The 17,731-nt window shown below is 51.4% G+C and overlaps 2 pseudogenes; both read left to right on the top strand.

The window, feature by feature from the left end:
* Positions 1-8,020: 8,020 nt before the first annotated feature.
* Positions 8,021-10,993, top strand: LOC133350494 (putative uncharacterized protein DDB_G0271606; annotated as a pseudogene).
* A 475-nt stretch (positions 10,994-11,468) lies between these two features.
* On the top strand, positions 11,469-13,327 carry LOC133350713 (transcription factor SPT20 homolog; annotated as a pseudogene).
* Positions 13,328-17,731: the final 4,404 nt, after the last annotated feature.

The following is a 17,731-nucleotide window of genomic DNA, read 5'->3' as shown; positions in this document are numbered from 1 at the left end:
GGCGTGGATAACGGTGGGGGGAGGAACATTCGTTTATTTGTTTATTTTGAGATACTTCAGAAGCAGTGTTTGCGACGTCATCTTACGGGGCAGCCCTCTCTCGCGCGCAAACTGGGGACGTCTTCGTTTCAGTTTCAGTATTTTAGTTTCATGTATTAGGCATAACCCTGTGAGCCATGCGGCTCTTGACTCGGGTGCTACCGCAACAAAACAAAAACATGTACAAGAAACATCTTTAAGTGACTACACGCAACAGAAAAATCCTGGAAAAAACAGCAATGTCTTCCAGAAAAAAACAACGCATTTCAACGCTGTGTACAAAAATCCCAGTGGGATGCAAGTCAAACAATAACAACCATAAGACAATGTAGATTAAAGTTATCAGGCTAACTCTGTACTACAACAAACAAACGGGGCTAAACCAAAACGTTTTTAAAATCACCAAAATAAAGCTATATCGTGACAACGACGCGCTGAATTTTAAAATAAATAAATTTCCAAAAATTGCAATGGTGACGCTCCAAAAACAATACGTGAGTGTTACCACTCAGCGAAGCTTTTATTGGACAGATGAAACGTTATTTTGATATGTGTACAGAGTATGGCTATTTGAGGACTCAATATATATATAGAGAGAAAGAGAGAGGCAGACGTTTAGGACAAAGAGGGATAGTTGTGTTGAGATTTGGCCACGGTGCGGGCACACAATAGCCGGTTTGTCATGAAGAGGCACGGGATCGGGGCGGGTCTCGAGCGATGGGTCTCCAACTTTGTTTGGCCCGCGGCACCACACCCCCACCCCGACCCCTGGTGACAAAACGCATTCACTTCTCTCTCTAAATACCAGCCGTCGTACACAATCATATGTTGTATGAGCGTAAAAACTTTTTTTAACGCATCTGTGAGATTTTTTTTGTCGGGGTGGCATTTAAATCTAACTTCATCTTTTTGTATTATTATTATTAAATATCACGAGTAAAATATGAATTAATGTCCGAAACAAAGAGTATCATGGTAATCATTGTCATTATTGTCAGGCTCAAACTGTGTTTGCATTGGGTGTAGTCACTTTAAGACGTTTCTTGTTCATGTTTTTGTTTTGTTGTGGTTGCACCCGAGTCAAGAGTCGCATGGCTCACAGGGTTATACCTGATGCATGAAACTGAAAGAAAAATCACAGCTCCCACAGATCACCTGGAGGACTGTCTCGGACCACCACCTGGTGGTGTGGGGACCGCACTCTTAAGAACCAGCGCCCTGTGGCGCCACGGTGGCGAGGAGATGTTAACTCCCTCGCCAGGATACAGGAGGTCGTGGGTTCGATCCCGACCCTCACGCCTGCTGCTGTATATTTGGAGTTTGCGTGTCTCTCTCCCCGTGGTCGCGTGGGTTTTTCTCCGGGTCCTCCCGTGTTTCCCTCCACAATTCGAATCGACGGAGTATTTGTCTGCTTTGAATTTCCACGTGATAAGCCACTTCGTTGAGCTATCATTTGTGGCCAGGTCGCTTCTGAAAAAAAGCAATATAGCTCAGTGGGCCTTACCTGGTAAAATACAAATAGTTTAGTTTAGAAAATAACACTAGCATCCTAAACCCCTCAACCCACACCCGGCACACACACCACGTACCTCACACCCACCTGCACACTCACACACACACACCACACAACCACGTACCTACCACACACCTGCAATGAAGAACTCTGGGCTAGGCACACGCACGGAGGGAGGGTTGGGAGGGATACGAATTGCATATTTGTCCAGGGAACAAAACTCTAAAGAGGCCCAACATTTAAATGACCTCTTTTGTATACGGAGCTCTTCTTCAGAAGCGACCTGGCCACACATGACAGCTCAACGCGGTGGCTTATCATCCTCACGTGGAAATGTGTAGCAACCAAATACTCCAAACGCGTGATGTTGATTCGAAATGTGGAGGGAAAGAGCGGAGGAGCCGGAGAAAAATCCACGCGACCACGGGGAGAGCATGCATACTCCAATTATACAGCAGCAGGCGTGAGGGTCAGGATCGAACCCATGCGCTCCTGCATGCTAGACGAGAGACTTAACATCTCACCACTTCTCCAGCAACGCATATTGAGCGCGAAGCAAGGTTTAAGTGTGCTTGTTACTAAGGGTTGGAGACTGCACTTAACATCATGGGGCCATTGCCCGAAACGTCGCCTATTATATACAGCAATACCCGCGGTTTACGTCGGGGGGGGGGGGGGGGGTGGAATCGTTCCCGAATTATGCGACGACGAATATCGAAACGCCGTAACTCGAAGCGATTGACAGGGTAGTCGTGGTAGTAGTAGTAGTGATGGTGGTGGTAGTAGTAGTGGGTGGTGGTGGTGGTAGTAGTAGTGGGTGGTGGTGGTGGTGGTGGTAGTAGTAGTGGGTGGTGGTGTTAGTAGTAGTAGTGGTGGTGGTAGTCGTAGTGGGTGGTGGTGGTGGTAGTAGTAGTGGTGGTGTTAGTAGTAGTGGTGGTGGTGGTGTTAGTAGTAGTGGTGGTGGTGGTGTTAGTAGTAGTAGGTGGTGGTGGTGATGGTGGTGGTGGTAGTAGTGGGTGGTGGTGGTGGTAGTAGTAGTGGGTGGTGGTGGTGGTGGTGGTAGTAGTAGTGGGTGGTGGTGTTAGTAGTAGTAGTGGTGGTGGTAGTCGTAGTGGGTGGTGGTGGTGGTAGTAGTAGTGGTGGTGTTAGTAGTAGTGGTGGTGGTGGTGTTAGTAGTAGTGGTGGTGGTGGTGTTAGTAGTAGTAGGTGGTGGTGGTGATGATGGTGGTGGTAGTAGTAGTGGGTGGTGGTGGTGGTCGTAGTGGGTGGTGGTGCAGGCGAAGGGCTGAAAGGCGACGGATAACGAGAAGGGACGGGACGTTGCCGTGAGCGACGTGAGCGTGGGGGTGGAGGCGACGCACATTGGGGTCGTGGCGGCGTTAATCGTAACAAGGTGACGACGTATTTGCGAAACGACGTAAAAAGAGGGTGGGGGGGAAGGCGTAAATCGGGTTATTGCCGGATACTTAAGGCCACGTTGTTATTTTTTGACGAACGCAGTTGAGTTTCTTGCTGACTCTGCTTTGTGCACCAATGCCAACGCAGCAGCGGTGGTGGCGGCGGCGTCACCAACTAAGTCGACACAACAGCGGTGACCGGACCGGGACTACACAAAAACAAAGACGGCGCGGGCATTTGTAAACGCAGCGCGGCCCAAATTGCCGTGGGCCCGCTCGGTATGGTTCCCTAGAGACACGAGACGGTGGGGCCGGGGAGGGAGAATGTTTGGGCGCTGCCGAATACGTGGCAGAGTAAATAATCCAATGAAGCGTACTTATTCTAGGTAATGGATTATATTAATTAAACACATTTTTTTTTACTCTCATCACATTTGCAATTGCCCCGACACGGACCGACCCACCGGCCCTCGGGGTGGACCGCCACCATCCCGGGCATTTGCCCTGCGGATTGCTGCCCTATGGACAGTCCGGGCCTGCTGGATAACAGTGGGAGCCACGAATTCAACTCGTGTGCTAGGTTCTGAGTGGATGATTAAGTATTTTTTTTTAAACATCGCGGTATCACGAGCAATGGCGCAACATTGGGGGGGTGCGTTCGTCCAGCAATTGATATATCATTGCTGATGATGATGACCAAAATAATCATGTATCCTGTGCACTCTCACCCAAATTCACAAGCGAGAATGTTCGGCCCTTCAACCCCCACTCGCCGACTTGGGGGGGGGGGGCACGCCTTCCTTCAGCAGTTGATAGATCATTTCTAATGATGATGCTGATGATGACCAAACAAATATTGTATCCGGTGCACTCTCACCCAAATTCACAAGCGAGAACGCTTGGCCCTTCAGCCCCCCGTCCCACCCTCGCGTGATGACTCACCGCGCAGACAGGAGCTCACGTGGGCTGCTCTCCGCAGACGCGGGGCAGTTGCATCCTCGCCACCGCGTGGATGCACACCGCAGGGTCAATGTCTTCCTCCCGCGGCTATCTCTGTGTGTGTGTGTGGGCGTATGCCCTTGTTGTTTACGCGCGGGTCTCAGGGTGTTGAGAGAAGGTGGCGCTCGAACTGTGTCAAAGTTTGCCTGGCGGGCGGCGAGTCCAAACGTTGGCTGCGTTGCGATAAGCACATTTGTGAACCGTGAGCACAACTTAACTGCGCACGCCGGAATGTTAGGGTCGTGATAGCGCCAAGCCACTTGGAGATTGGTGATGTTGTGTGGGGGGGTGGCGGGAGGTAGTCATGGGTGGAGGAGGAGGAGGTGGTGCAGGTCACCGAGATAGGCATTGGAGTGGTGCCCAAAGGTAAGGGAGTCGTGATAGCAGGTGTTGGTGATAATGGTAGTGGTGGCAATGATCGGGCAAGCAGTCCTAAGAAGTCAGGTGTCGGCTGTGCAACGGCTAGAGTTGACAACGCACGCAGATTTGTGGAAGAGGTATGTGGATGACACTTTCGTCATTTGGCCACATGGCCTCCCAGCATTGAACCACTTCTTGGACCACATCAATTCCAGACATCCATCCATCAGATTCACCATGGAAGTGGAGAAAGATGGCAAACTACCATTCTTAGATATTCTGTTTGAGAGGAGACCTGACGGATCCTTGAGACATTCTGTCTACAGGAAAGCCACCCACACAGATTCCTACTTTAAACCGGATTCCCATCACCACCCATCTCAAAAGAATTCTCTCATCAAAACGCTATACCACAGAGCTCATGGCATTTCTGACCAACACCACCTGGCCAGTGAATTAAGACATGTACATCGGGCCCTCAGGATGAACGGATACTCTGAACGCACCATCCGCCAAGCTGTTTCTCCCACCATACAGAAACAGCCACTTGAAACTCCGATCAAAACTGTCACGTTACCATACATAGCAGGCGTGACCAAAAAGATCTCCAAAATTCTAAACAAACATAAGATCCAAGTCCGATTCAGTACAGTACATAAAATCCGTGATCTAATTCCATCTGTGAAGGATGTCATCCCTGACTTGCAATACCCTGGAGTCTATAAACTGAGTTCCAGCTGTGGTGACTGTTACATTCGGGAAACGAAACGTCATGTCTCTGATCGTGTCCGCGAGCACAAGTCAGATTTGAAACACAGCAAAATTGAGTCTTCCGCCGTTGCCGATCATTGCTACAACGCGGTGGGCTCTCATGAGATTGTTTTCTCCGAGACTAAGGTGCTCTGCAAACCCTCTGGCTACATCAAAGGTTTGTACACGAAGCCATTCAGATATACAAACACAGACATAATTTCAACCGTGATGATGGGTACAAACTTAGTAATCATTGGAAAGATGTTATCAACCATGCAAAAAAGATTTTATTACACATTTTTGGACCATCTTATCTGACAGGCACTATTTTACTTTACCGAGTGTTTACATCCCTAACGTTTAACAGTACTCTCTTTATTGTCAGCCAACACTGGTATAAACATAGGCATTTCGTTATTTTCTATTATGTACATCCACAGTGACTTGCGCACAAACACGTCGTTGACCACGACCACGAGTACCCCGTCCCTCTGTTAGACCCCCCCCCCCTCCCGATACATTCCATTTATTGGCTACAACATTCTGATAAGCCCCCCCTCCCCCCTCAACTGGTACTTAAGAGCTTACACCTTGAATCCCTCCCTCACTTGATGCAGCAAATCTGGCGGTGACGGTCCCACCTGATGACGGAGACTTGTGTTGCCTCCGAAACGTCGTGATTTTTACTGTTTTATTTTTTATTAATTTTAATTTCATATTTTTTACCTACGTGACTTTACCGAAAGAACTAAGAGTATGAACGCACGAAGATTTGACAACGCACACAGATTTGACAACGCACACAGATTTCAACAAAGCGCAAAGGCGCACACGCGCGGCCTTGCACGTAACGAAAGCGCTCAGCTTCATCCAGACCACCAACTCAAAATAACTGAATGTGTGGGCCATTGTGTCGTTTACGTCCACCGAACTCAGAAAAAAAAGTTCGAGCACATTGTGGAGATCCCAACGAACGGGGCTTCAGTGAAACAGACTCGACCGTAGGGCCAAACTCTCAGAGTCGGCGATTCTAGACCACAAAACGGCCACACAATGTTCAGTTCTCTTGAGTTGGTGGTCTGGATAATGCCGAGAGCTTCTGTGCGCGCAACACTGCACGCCTTTTGCATGCCGTTATAAAGTCTCCGTTTTTCCAACCGGGACAATCATTGTTCTATTTCGATTTAAAGCTTTCGTGACTGCAGGGATTCATATTCTTGGTTCTTTCGGTGAAGTCACGTAGGAGGGAAATAATAAAATTAAAATAAAACAATAAAATTCTCACGACGTTTCTACTGCAACACAAGCAATCATCATCAGGTGTGAAAACCACCTGATAATGTGGTGCTGACGTTAATAAAAACAGACACTTTTTTCAAATTTTCTTGCTGCGGTTTTCACACCTGATGATGATTGCGTGTGTTGCAATCGAAACGTCGTGAGAATTTAATTGTTTTATTTTTATTATTTTATTATTTCCCTTCTACGTGACTTTACCGAGAGAGCCAAGAATATGAATTGTTCTGTTGATATGGAGGGGTTTTTTCCCTCTCATAATGTACTCATTTTGAACGGTGTAACAGCTGCAGAATCTGGCAGAGGAAAGGAAGCGATGGCGAGGTTGTTGCTGGTATTAGCGGCATTGACCGTGACCTTGAAGCAGCTTCAGCAGGATGGCTTGTTGTTGTTGTTGTTTTGTTGTTGTTGAAGGTCGTACTGTCCGCGCAGGTGCGAACATAGACGGGTTGTTCGGTAACCATCTGAAACTAGTGCCAGCCGCTCTCTTGTGTATAATAAACACGTGGACTTTGGAAAGTTGCAGGCTTAGGTGCCACTTGTTAGTGTGAGTCCCAAGGGTGGCACAGTCGGGTCTTTTACAATCTGGTTTTATTGACTTTTTATATTAAACCCGATCATCTGAGATTGGGAGAAATCCGGTTTAATTGGTTCTAATTGCAGAACCGCACTTCTCAACGATGGGCTTCATCCATTCCAAGCTAAGGAACTCACTGGCGCCCACGATTGTGGAGGAGAAGCTCGTGTTCATCACGACCAACCTGCCCGCCGCATTCTACGACTACCCCTTGCCCGACGGCCCCCCCAAGTACGATAGCAGCACCGACGAGGAAGCAGCCTAAGCCTTGGGTCAGAGTTTCGTATTCATTAAAGCAGGTTTTAATTCCCCGAAATCGGGTTTAATTGTATTCAAGAAAAAACCCGATGCCTGCCGCTGGAAAAATCGGGTTTTTTCCACCCATGGTGAGTCCGTGTGAGCGTATGTGTGCAGTGTAGCGGTTAGTGCGTTGTGCTACGAGGCCAGCGACCCGGGTTCGATTATGGCGCTCACTTTCCACCAACACCGGTGACGATTACCTGAACCGGTCCTGGGCCTCTCCCCTAGGTCGACTCAGCCACAAATGAGTACCTGGTGCGGTGTGTAAACATCGCCACTGGGGAGACAAAGGCGGCCGGGCTTGGTGCTGGCCACCCACCCCCTCGTGTTGGCCTTCATAGGTGCTCGCAAACAGCGCCAAAAGTCTTTTGAGGCTATACGGGCGATCTTTGTCTTGTGTGTGCTCCATTTGCATAATCGCAATACAAATGAACCATACCTGTCAACCCATACGCTTTATCCGTGTTCCTGTACAGGGAAATCGAATTTTCAGGTCCATACAACGTACAGACGTTTCAATAGGGTAACAAACAATTTGTGTGTCTATTTGTTTGTATTTCTCTCTTTGATGGAACTTTGTAGGTCGAACGTTCAAATTTATAAGGGCACGGGGTGACCAATAAGGTCTGAATTGGTCTGTAATAAGGTAGGGCACTCATATGGGGTGGACAAGTGTCAAAAATGGTGATTGGAGTTTAATTTCTCACTTCCATATTTTTCTGGGTCGCGTGTAAACTGAAATAGGTGGCACGGGACTAGCAGCCACCACAGCCCGTAGCGATAGGCATGCCGGATGTGGTGTGGCCAACCGACACAGTCAAACAACTTTAAATTGTATGTATGTTGAACCTCTTCTTGGTTCTTTCTGTAAAGTCACGTAGAATGGAAATAATAAAATAATAAAAATAAAACATAATACCGAAAGAACCAAGAAGATGAATCCCTGCAGTCACGAAAGCTTTAAATCGAAATATGTTGAACCTCTTTCGCACCGTACGTAGCCAACCGTGGAAATCGGAGGTGCGGGGGAAGGACAACAACCTAAACACAATGAGCAGTTGTAAAGAAATGACTTTTCAATCTAGATGATGTAAAAGTGCACAGCTCCCATTGGCTGCCTGATATCGGAAGGAAGAGCCATAACTGACATTTGACGCGCCAGTTATGATTATTATTTCTGCTTACTCGCCAGTGAAGCGAAGATCGATTCTCACAACTAAATTTAGCAGCAATTAAATACTCGACGTGTCCCTCGAAACCGCGTCAAGCATCTACAGGTCAGAGGGCAGGGGAGTCGGAATTGGGTGACGCGACAACATTCGGCTTGATCACATTGCGGCAACTTCACCTAACCTAACCACGCAACAAAAAACCTCTTCTCTAAACAGATCTCATTATTCACTACAGGAATTCTGCTGTGGCGGTTCCACCTGGAGACGGAGGCTTGTGTTGCTTCCGGAACGTCGTGATTAAACTTAGTTGTTTTCGTTTTAATTTATTTTATTTTATTTTTCACCTACGTGACTTTACCGAAAAAAAAGTGTGAATCCTTGCAGTCACGAAAACTTCAAATCTAGAACAACAAAAAAACCTATCATAAATCGTAAAATAACAACTGCGACAGGCTAAGTGGTAAATCTGCTCTTTTCTTAAGTTAACCATTTGTTCCGATAGATAAGCAGCTAAGGGTATTTGCTTTTTGCAATTATGAGGGCACGGACAGCTTGATTTAAATGCCCAGTGTGTACATGGGTCACGGGTTCAGGAGTTTGCAGGAACATTTCCTGTCGCTGCAATGACCTGCAGAAGAACTTCTGCAATCTGTACTGAACGCTAATCACCAACGTGGCCTCATGGGCTAGCTATGTTGCCCAGAGAGCGCTGGTACAGCAGTTATCGCTCTGAGCTCTCGACCCGGCGCCCTGAGTTCAATCCCTGGGCACCGGGTGACATCCGCGGCGAGTGCTATCTCAACTTGTCTGACTCAGTCCTGCACCATGCACCGCCGCCACGCCCACGCCTTCCTTTATTATCCTGCATTGACCAGCGTGGTGAAGTATGTTCGCTGAACTTCTTTAGCACCGTACGTAGCCAACCGTGCTCAGCGGAGGTGCGGGGGAAGGGCAACAACGCTAGACACAAAACGCAGTCGTATCTGTGTGGGATCTGTATAGTATCTGTTGGTATCTATGTGGTATCTGTATGGTATCTGTATGGTATCTGTGTGGAATCTGTATGTGATCTGTATGGCATCTGTATGGAATCTGTATGTGATCTGTATGGGATCTATATGGTATCTGTATGGGATCTGTATGGTATCTGTATGGTATTTGTTGATATCTGTATGGTATCTGTTGGTATCTGTATGGTAAATGAATACCCAACCATCGGCACGGTGCAGGAAATCCTTCAACCAGCAGTAGAATGACCAGGGTTTTGCATATTCGTATTAAAGCATTTTTTTGTTACTTTCATTCAAGACAGGCGCCCACCCCTCCACGTAGAATAATGGACTGCTGGGGCGAGTGTTGTTAGTGATCACCTGTGAAGGCGGAGGTTACACACCACGCCTGTGCACAACAACTTCTCCCCGTCAACCCCAGGGCTGGATGCCACGTGATATCCACGTGGTATCCAGAATCAAACCCACGTGGTTGGTGGAGTTGAAGGCCGGTGAAAGAACCACGCGGAATCAGAATCTTTATTTATCCTCCGAATGATCCGATGAGCTAGCAAGCTCTGTCTGCACGCGTGTCAGCTCAGGCGCCCTTCTGCGCCATAAGGGCCGTCCATAAATGACGTCACGCGATTTTGAACGATTTTTGACCCCCCCCCCCCTTCCTCAAATATCACGTCACAAATCTCTTCCCCCGCCCCCCCCCAAATAAAACATGCTTCAAATCGCTTTAAACTATTGTCATTGTAGTGCGTATTTAATGTGGCGCTGCACGCTGATGTTGTAGGAGAAAACATTTATTAAAAAGTCTATTTAATTAAGCAGAACGTGTTGTCTATATTTATTTAAAATTGCGCATTTTGATGTGACGTCACATTTCTCAAACACCCCCCCCCCCTACTCGTCACACATCGTCACAAATGTCTGACCCCCCCCAGGTGCGTGACGTCATTTATGGACGGTCCCATATGATCGCAATGCCGTCGCCGATTGCTGGAAGCGCGCAGAGCGGCGTTCGGGTTCGGGTGACTGCAGCAGCAGCAGCAGCAGCAGCAGCAGCTGCAGCAGCAGCAGCTGCTGCAGCAGCAGCAGCAGCAGCTGCAGCAGCAGCAGCAGCTGCAGCAGCAGCAGCTGCAGCAGCAGCAGCAGCAGCTGCAGCAGCAGCTGCTGCTGCAGCAGCAGCTGCAGCAGCAGCAGCAGCAGCAGCAGCTGCAGCAGCAGCTGCAGCAGCAGCAGCAGCAGCAGCAGCAGCAGCAGCTGCTGCTGCAGCAGCAGCTGCAGCAGCAGCAGCAGCAGCTGCAGCAGCAGCTGCAGCAGCAGCAGCAGCAGCAGCAGCAGCAGCAGCTGCAGCAGCAGCAGCTGCTGCAGCAGCAGCAGCAGCAGCTGCAGCAGCAGCAAGCAGCTGCAGCAGCAGCAGCTGCAGCAGCAGCAGCAGCAGCTGCAGCAGCAGCTGCTGCTGCAGCAGCAGCTGCAGCAGCAGCAGCAGCAGCAGCAGCTGCAGCAGCAGCTGCAGCAGCAGCAGGCAGCAGCAGCAGCAGCAGCTGCTGCTGCAGCAGCAGCTGCAGCAGCAGCAGCAGCAGCTGCAGCAGCAGCTGCACCAGCACGCAGCAGCAGCGCAGCAGCAGCTGCAGCAGCAGCAGCAGCAGCTGCTGCAGCAGCAGCACGCAGCACTGCAGCAGCAGCAGCAGCTGCAGCAGCAGCAGGCTGCAGCAGCAGCAGCAGCAGCTTGCAGCAGCAGCTGCTGCTGCAGCAGCAGCTGCAGCAGCAGCAGCAGCAGCAGCAGCTGCAGCAGCAGCTGCATGCAGCAGCAGCAGCAGCAGCCGCAGCAGCAGCTGCTGCTGCAGCAGCGCTGCAGCAGCAAGCAGCAGCCTGCAGCAGCAGCTGCAGCAGCAGCAGCAGCAGGCAGCAAGCAGCAGCTGCAGCAGCAGCAGCTGCTGCAGCAGCAGCAGCAGCAGCTGCAGCATGCAGCAGCAGCAGCAGCTGCAGCAGCAGCAGCTGCAGCAGCAGCAGCAGCAGCTGCAGCAGCAGCGGCTGCTGCAGCAGCAGCTTGCAGCAGCAGCAGCAGCAGCAGCAGCTGCAGCAGCAAGCTGCAGCAGCAGCAGCAGCAGCAGCAGCAGCAGCTGCTGCTGCAGCAGCAGCTGCAGCAGCAGCAGCAGCCTGCAGCAGCTGCAGCAGCAGCAGCAGCAGCAGCAGCAGCTGCTGCTGCAGCAGCAGCTGCCGCAGCAGCAGCAGTGCAGCAGCTGCAGCAGCAGCAGCAGCAGCAGCAGCAGCAGCAGCTGCAGCAGCAGCAGCAGCAGCAGCAGCAGCTGCAGCAGCAGCAGCAGCAGCAGCAGCACTGCAGCAGCAGCAGCTGCAGCTGCAGCTGCTGCTGCTGCTGCAGCAGCAGCAGCAGCAGCTGCAGCAGCAGCAGCAGCTGCAGCAGCAGCAGCTGCAGCAGCAGCAGCAGCAGCAGCAGCTGCAGCAGCAGCTGCAGCTGCAGCTGCTGCTGCTGCTGCAGCAGCAGCAGCAGCAGCTGCAGCAGCAGCAGCAGCTGCAGCAGCAGCAGCTGCAGCAGCAGCAGCAGCAGCAGCTGCAGCAGCAGCAGCTGCAGCAGCAGCAGCAGCAGCTGCAGCAGCAGCAGCTGCAGCAGCAGCAGCTGCAGCAGCAGCAGCACAGCAGCAGCTGCAGCAGCAGCTGCGCTGCAGCAGCAGCTGCAGCAGCAGCAGCAGCAGCAGCAGCAGCAGCAGCTGCAGCAGCAGCTGCAGCAGCAGCAGCAGCAGCAGCAGCAGCAGCAGCAGCTGCAGCAGCAGCAGCAGCAGCAGCAGCAGCAGCTGCAGCAGCAGCAGCAGCAGCTGCAGGCAGCAGCTGCAAGCAGCAGCAGCAGCAGCAGCAGCAGCTGCAGCAGCAGCAGCAGCAGCAGCAGCAGCTGCAGCAGCAGCAGCAGCAGCAGCTGCAGCAGCAGCAGCAGCAGCAGCTGCAGCAGCAGCAGCAGCTGCCAGCAGCAGCAGCAGCAGCTGCAGCAGCAGCTGCTGCTGCAGCAGCAGCTGCAGCAGCAGCAGCAGCAGCTGCAGCAGCAGCTGCAGCAGCAGCAGCAGCAGCAGCAGCTGCAGCAGCAGCAGCAGCTGCAGCAGCAGCAGCAGCTGCAGCTGCAGCTGCTGCTGCTGCTGCAGCAGCAGCAGCAGCAGCTGCAGCAGCAGCAGCAGCTGCAGCAGCAGCAGCTGCAGCAGGCAGCAGCAGCAGCAGCAGCTGCAGCAGCACAGCTGCTGCAGCAGCAGGCGCAGCAGCTGCAGCAGCCAGTCAGCAGCTGCACAGCAGCAGCAGCTGCAGCAGCAGCAGCAGCAGCAGCAGCTGCAGCAGCAGCTGCTGCTGCAGCTAGCTAGCTGCAGCACAGCAGCAGCAGCAGCTGCAGCAGCAGCTGCAGCAGCAGCAGCAGCAGCAGCAGCAGCAGCTGCAGCAGCAGCAGCAGCAGCAGCAGCTGCAGCAGCAGCAGCAGCAGCAGCTGCAGCAGCAGCAGCAGCAGCAGCCCTGCAGCAGCAGCAGCAGCTGCAGCAGCAGCAGCAGCAGCAGCTGCAGCCAGCTGCTGCTGCAGCAGCAGCTGCAGCAGCAGCAGCAGCAGCTGCAGCAGCAGCTGCAGCAGCAGCAGCAGCAGCAGCAGCAGCTGCAGGCAGCAGCAGCAGCAGCAGCAGCAGCTGCAGCAGCAGCAGCAGCAGCAAGCTGCAGCAGCAGCAGCGCAGCAGCAGCAGCAGCAGCAGCAGCTGCAGCAGCAGCAGCAGCAGCAGCAGCAGCTGCAGCACAGCGCAGCAGCAGCTGCAGCGCCCAGCAGCTGCAGCAGCAGCAGCAGCAGCAAGCTGCAGCAGCAGCAGCAGCAGCAGCTGCAGCAGCAGCAGCAGCAGCAGCTGCAGCAGCAGCAGCAGCAGCAGCTGCAGCAGCAGCAGCAGCAGCAGCTGCAGCAGCAGCTGCAGCAGCAGCAGCAGCAGCAGCGCCTTGTCGGCTGTTTTTCATTGTCCATCGTCGTGCGAGAGGTCGCCGCGACCTGCCGTGCAATTGTTCTGCAGTTGCCGTGAGCTTGTGACCCAGCGGGTTTAGGGCGTGGGGTTGTGGATTACGTTTAGAAATTTGCGTAAAACCACAAAACCTCGCTGGGCTGTGAGGTGGCCAAGAAATAGCAGTATAGCAAGCAGGTTATCTAACCCGTCTGTATCTATGCAAGTATGTTGAACTTCTTTCACGCCGTACGTAGCCAACCGTGCTAATCGGAGGTGCGGGGAAGGACAACGTGTGTGCGGATCGTTGGGTGTTATCCTGTCTCTTTGGTTCTTTCGGTAAAGTCACGTCGGTATAAAATAAAATAAATTAAATCACGACGTTTCGATTTCAACACAAGCAATCGTCATCAGGTGGGAAACCCACAGCAAGAAAATGTGTTGCTGAAGTGGGAGAGAGATGCCGTGGTAAGAGGTTATATAGGTAAGAGAGAGGTGAGGGGCAAGAGAGGGGGGAGGGGGAGGGGAGCGTTGCGTGGACGCTTAGAGAGGAAGACGTGAAGCTAGGACGGGGGGAAGTGGGTGATTTAATTTATTTTATTTTATACCTACGTGACTTTACCGAAAGAACCAAAGAGTATGGATCCCTGCAGTCACGAAAACTTTAAATCTAGTGGTATCCTGTCGTCTCGGCGGTGGGTATTGTCAGGTTTCCTCCCACGTGGAGAAAAAAAACCCAACACTTCACAGGAACTGGCCACGCGTACAAATGTGGGACCCTCCTGAAAAATGTTTTAGACTCAGTCAGACTACTTCCTGGATAAATAACCGTTATCAAGATCAGCGACACTCTGTAGTAACATTAATTTTATACGTCTCATATCGTATGGAGTGTAAAAACACGGCTTTGTTTCAGTATACGTAATCATGTCTTCATTTTCCATAAAAAGGGGGTTTTGTTGGGTTAGATCACGTAAATATACACGCGTCTCTAAACCCGCCACAACCCGACACAGCCAATTCGTAAGGTTGGTGACGTTAACAGAACGTGCCATTTATTTCCTACTGCAGCACACCGGTGTGTTGGAGAGTAAACACGCAACATTTACCATTGAACGTGACGCGATCTAACCCAATAAATATATTTTTTGTGGATAATATTGGTCAAGAAAGCCTACATGTTAAAATGTCTTCATTTTGATTCCCTGCAGATGTAAAAGTATTTTTCTCATTTGGTCATGAATGCATTTCTAACAGGCACAAATGGAACAATGATGCCTCATTACTTTTCCATCTTCCAGCTTTCTGTCCCCCCCTCCCAGCTACGACCAGGCCTATCCCAACCCCTCCTTATCAATCCCTCTTGTTCTACCGTCATCAAAACTACACCACCACTGACAATTACCAAATTATTCATTTTTAACGATTATCATCCGATGTGCAATATTATCATTTCTGTATAGCGTCTTTGTGAGGCGCTTTAGAAAGTGAATTCCAGACGAATGGAGCTGCAACGTGGTCTATGGGTCTCTGTGTAAGTCTATAGGTCTCTGTGTGAGTCTATGGGTCTCTGTGTGAGTCTATGGGTCTCTGTGTGAGTCTATGGGTCTCTGTGTGAGTCTATGGGTCTCTGTGTAAGTCTATAGGTCTCTGAGTCTATGGGTCTCTGTGTGAGTCTATGGGTCTCTGAGTCTGTGGGTCTCTGTGTGAGTCTATGGGTCTCTGTGTAAGTCTATGGGTCTCTGAGTCTATGGATCTCTGTGTGAGTCTATGGGTCTCTGTGTGAGTCTATGGGTCTCTGTGTGAATCTATGGGTCTCTGAGTCTATGGGTCTTTGTGCGAGTCTATGGGTCTCTGAGTCTATGGGTGTCTGTGTGAGTCCATGGGTCTCTGTGTGAGTCTATGGGTCTCTGAGTCTATGGGTCTCTGTGTGAGTCTATGGGTCTCTGTGTGAGTCTATGGGTCTCTGAGTGAATCTATGGGTCTCGGTGTGAGTCGTGGGAGGGAGTGAATTCCAGACGACAGGAGCTGCGACAGAGAAGCGACGATCGCCTCACCTGGTTCCAGAGACACGCGGCTCGATGAGGAAGAGGAGGAGGAGGACACGGGGGAGGCGGAGGAAGAGGACAAGGGGGAGGACAATGAGGAGGAGGAGGCCGCTCGAGGCAGATTGGAGGCTGCGACGCGGGAGGTGCGACGCGATGAGCTCCACACGCCGGCTGACGCAGCGCGTGCTTTGCAAGAGAGGAAGCGATTCTGCACGGGGATGCGTCGGTCAACTGGAAGCCGGCGGAGTTGGCGGAGAAGCTCTGAGGGACGGACGAAGGGACCGATCGAAGCGCCGTGCCGAGCACTGTGCGCTGGGCGAGGCGGGCGTTGGATGCACATGAGATGCTTGAGATTCGTTGGAGAAGGGAGCGTTGCGGGAGCAGAACTGTTAAGAGCAAGACGATGGCGGTGCGTGTCTAGTTGGTGTTTGAACATCTTAACACCTCCTGCGTTCTTGCCGGAATCGATCAATCCTATTATTTAGTCATCATCTTGATACTGCCAAAGAAAAATGCTCCCATAGATATGGTCAGATCGACTATAATAACGTTTTTTTTAGGGGGGGGGGGGTTTAGATCGCGTAAATATAAATGCGTTGTTAAACCCGCTAGCACGCGACACAGCCGATTGGTAAGGTTTGTCACGTAAAGAGAAGGTTACTACTTCAGCACGCCGGTGTGTTTTCAGAGTAATACTCACGACACGTGTATATTCACGAGATGTAACCCAGCAAACAAACAACGCCTGCATTATGGATAATATTGGTCGCCAAAGCCTATTACGCGTTCAACTAACATCAACTAACTTGATGCTTGGGCAGGACACATCATTGCAAAAGCAATGACGATTCACGGTGGAGAATACCGACTGACTGGCAGCCAGGGAGGGAACCCCTCCGAGGGGACCTCCAACCACACCGAGATGGAGCCACGGAGCCAGGTCGTGTGCAGAGGAGCACTGGGTCGGTCGTGAAACCGCGATGGTAGCGGTATGCGGAGGGCTTCATCCTGCAGCAGATCGAGAGATAATCTCGCCTGAATGTGGGGACCAGGGGTTGCCAACCTGTGGCTCTGGAGATGCATGCGACTCATCAAGGACTGCTTCGTGACGTTATTTATTCAGGACCACCATCTCGTATTCACCCACATTGCATCGTGGCTCTTGAAATATTGAGGGTTTTTTGTGTTTTACCGAATTCTAAAAAGAATGGCTCTTCTTGATATTTTGGTTTCTGACCCCTGGTTGTAGACTTACCAATAGACGGCTCACCAAATGACTGCCTAGATGGAGGCTTACTCTTAGATGCCTGGGAGTGGGTTGTAATTTATCCAATCATCGTGCCTGGGAATATATGTCCTGTGCGGGCCACATCTGTGGTAGATATATTACACAACAAGAAAGGCCTTTGTGTGGCCGCAACATTTGATGGGACATTGCAGAGGTATCATGCACAGCACATTCCGATGATAACCAAGCCCGCCCACTGTGTGCATATATAATACTCCGAGTGGCTACATGTACAGTGAGTGTGTGGGGGGGGGGGGGGGTCGGGGATTTTTTTTGTATTGCTGTGAATTAAATCCTTCCCCTGTTGCCACACTCGGTATCCACAGTTGTCACGCGCTGCCAACGACAACGGTACCCACAGTTGTCACGACAACGGTACCCACAGTTGTCACGTGCTCCCAACGACAACGGTACCCACAGTTGTCACGACAACGGTGTCCACAGTTGTCACGACAACGGTATCCACAGTTGTCACGCGCTCCCAACGACAACGGTACCCACAGTTGTCACGACAACGGTACCCACAGTTGTCACGACAACGGAATCCACAGTTGTCACGCGCTGCCAACGACAACGGTGTCCACAGTTGTCACGCACTGCCAACGACAACGGTATCCACAGTTGTCACGACAACGGTACCCACAGTTGTCACGCGCTCCCAACGACAACGGTACCCACAGTTGTCACGACAACGGTGTCCACAGTTGTCACGCGCTCCCAACGACAACGGTACCCACAGTTGTCACGACAACGGTATCCACAGTTGTCACGCGCTCCCAACGACAACGGTACCCACAGTTGTCACGACAACGGTACCCACAGTTGTCACGACAACGGAATCCACAGTTGTCACGCGCTGCCAACGACAACGGTGTCCACAGTTGTCACGCGCTGCCAACGACAACGGTACCCACAGTTGTCACGCGCTGCCAACGACAACGGTATCCACAGTTGTCACGCGCTGCCAACGACAACGGTACCCACAGTTGTCACGACAACGGTACCCACAGTTGTCACGCGCTC

The sequence above is a fragment of the Lethenteron reissneri genome, chromosome 34 (genome assembly GCF_015708825.2).
Source record: "Lethenteron reissneri isolate LAM-NWPU_2019-01 chromosome 34, ASM1570882v1, whole genome shotgun sequence".
NCBI classification, from domain to species: Eukaryota; Metazoa; Chordata; class Hyperoartia; order Petromyzontiformes; family Petromyzontidae; genus Lethenteron; species Lethenteron reissneri.
This window is presented reverse-complemented; position numbering and strand designations above follow the sequence as displayed.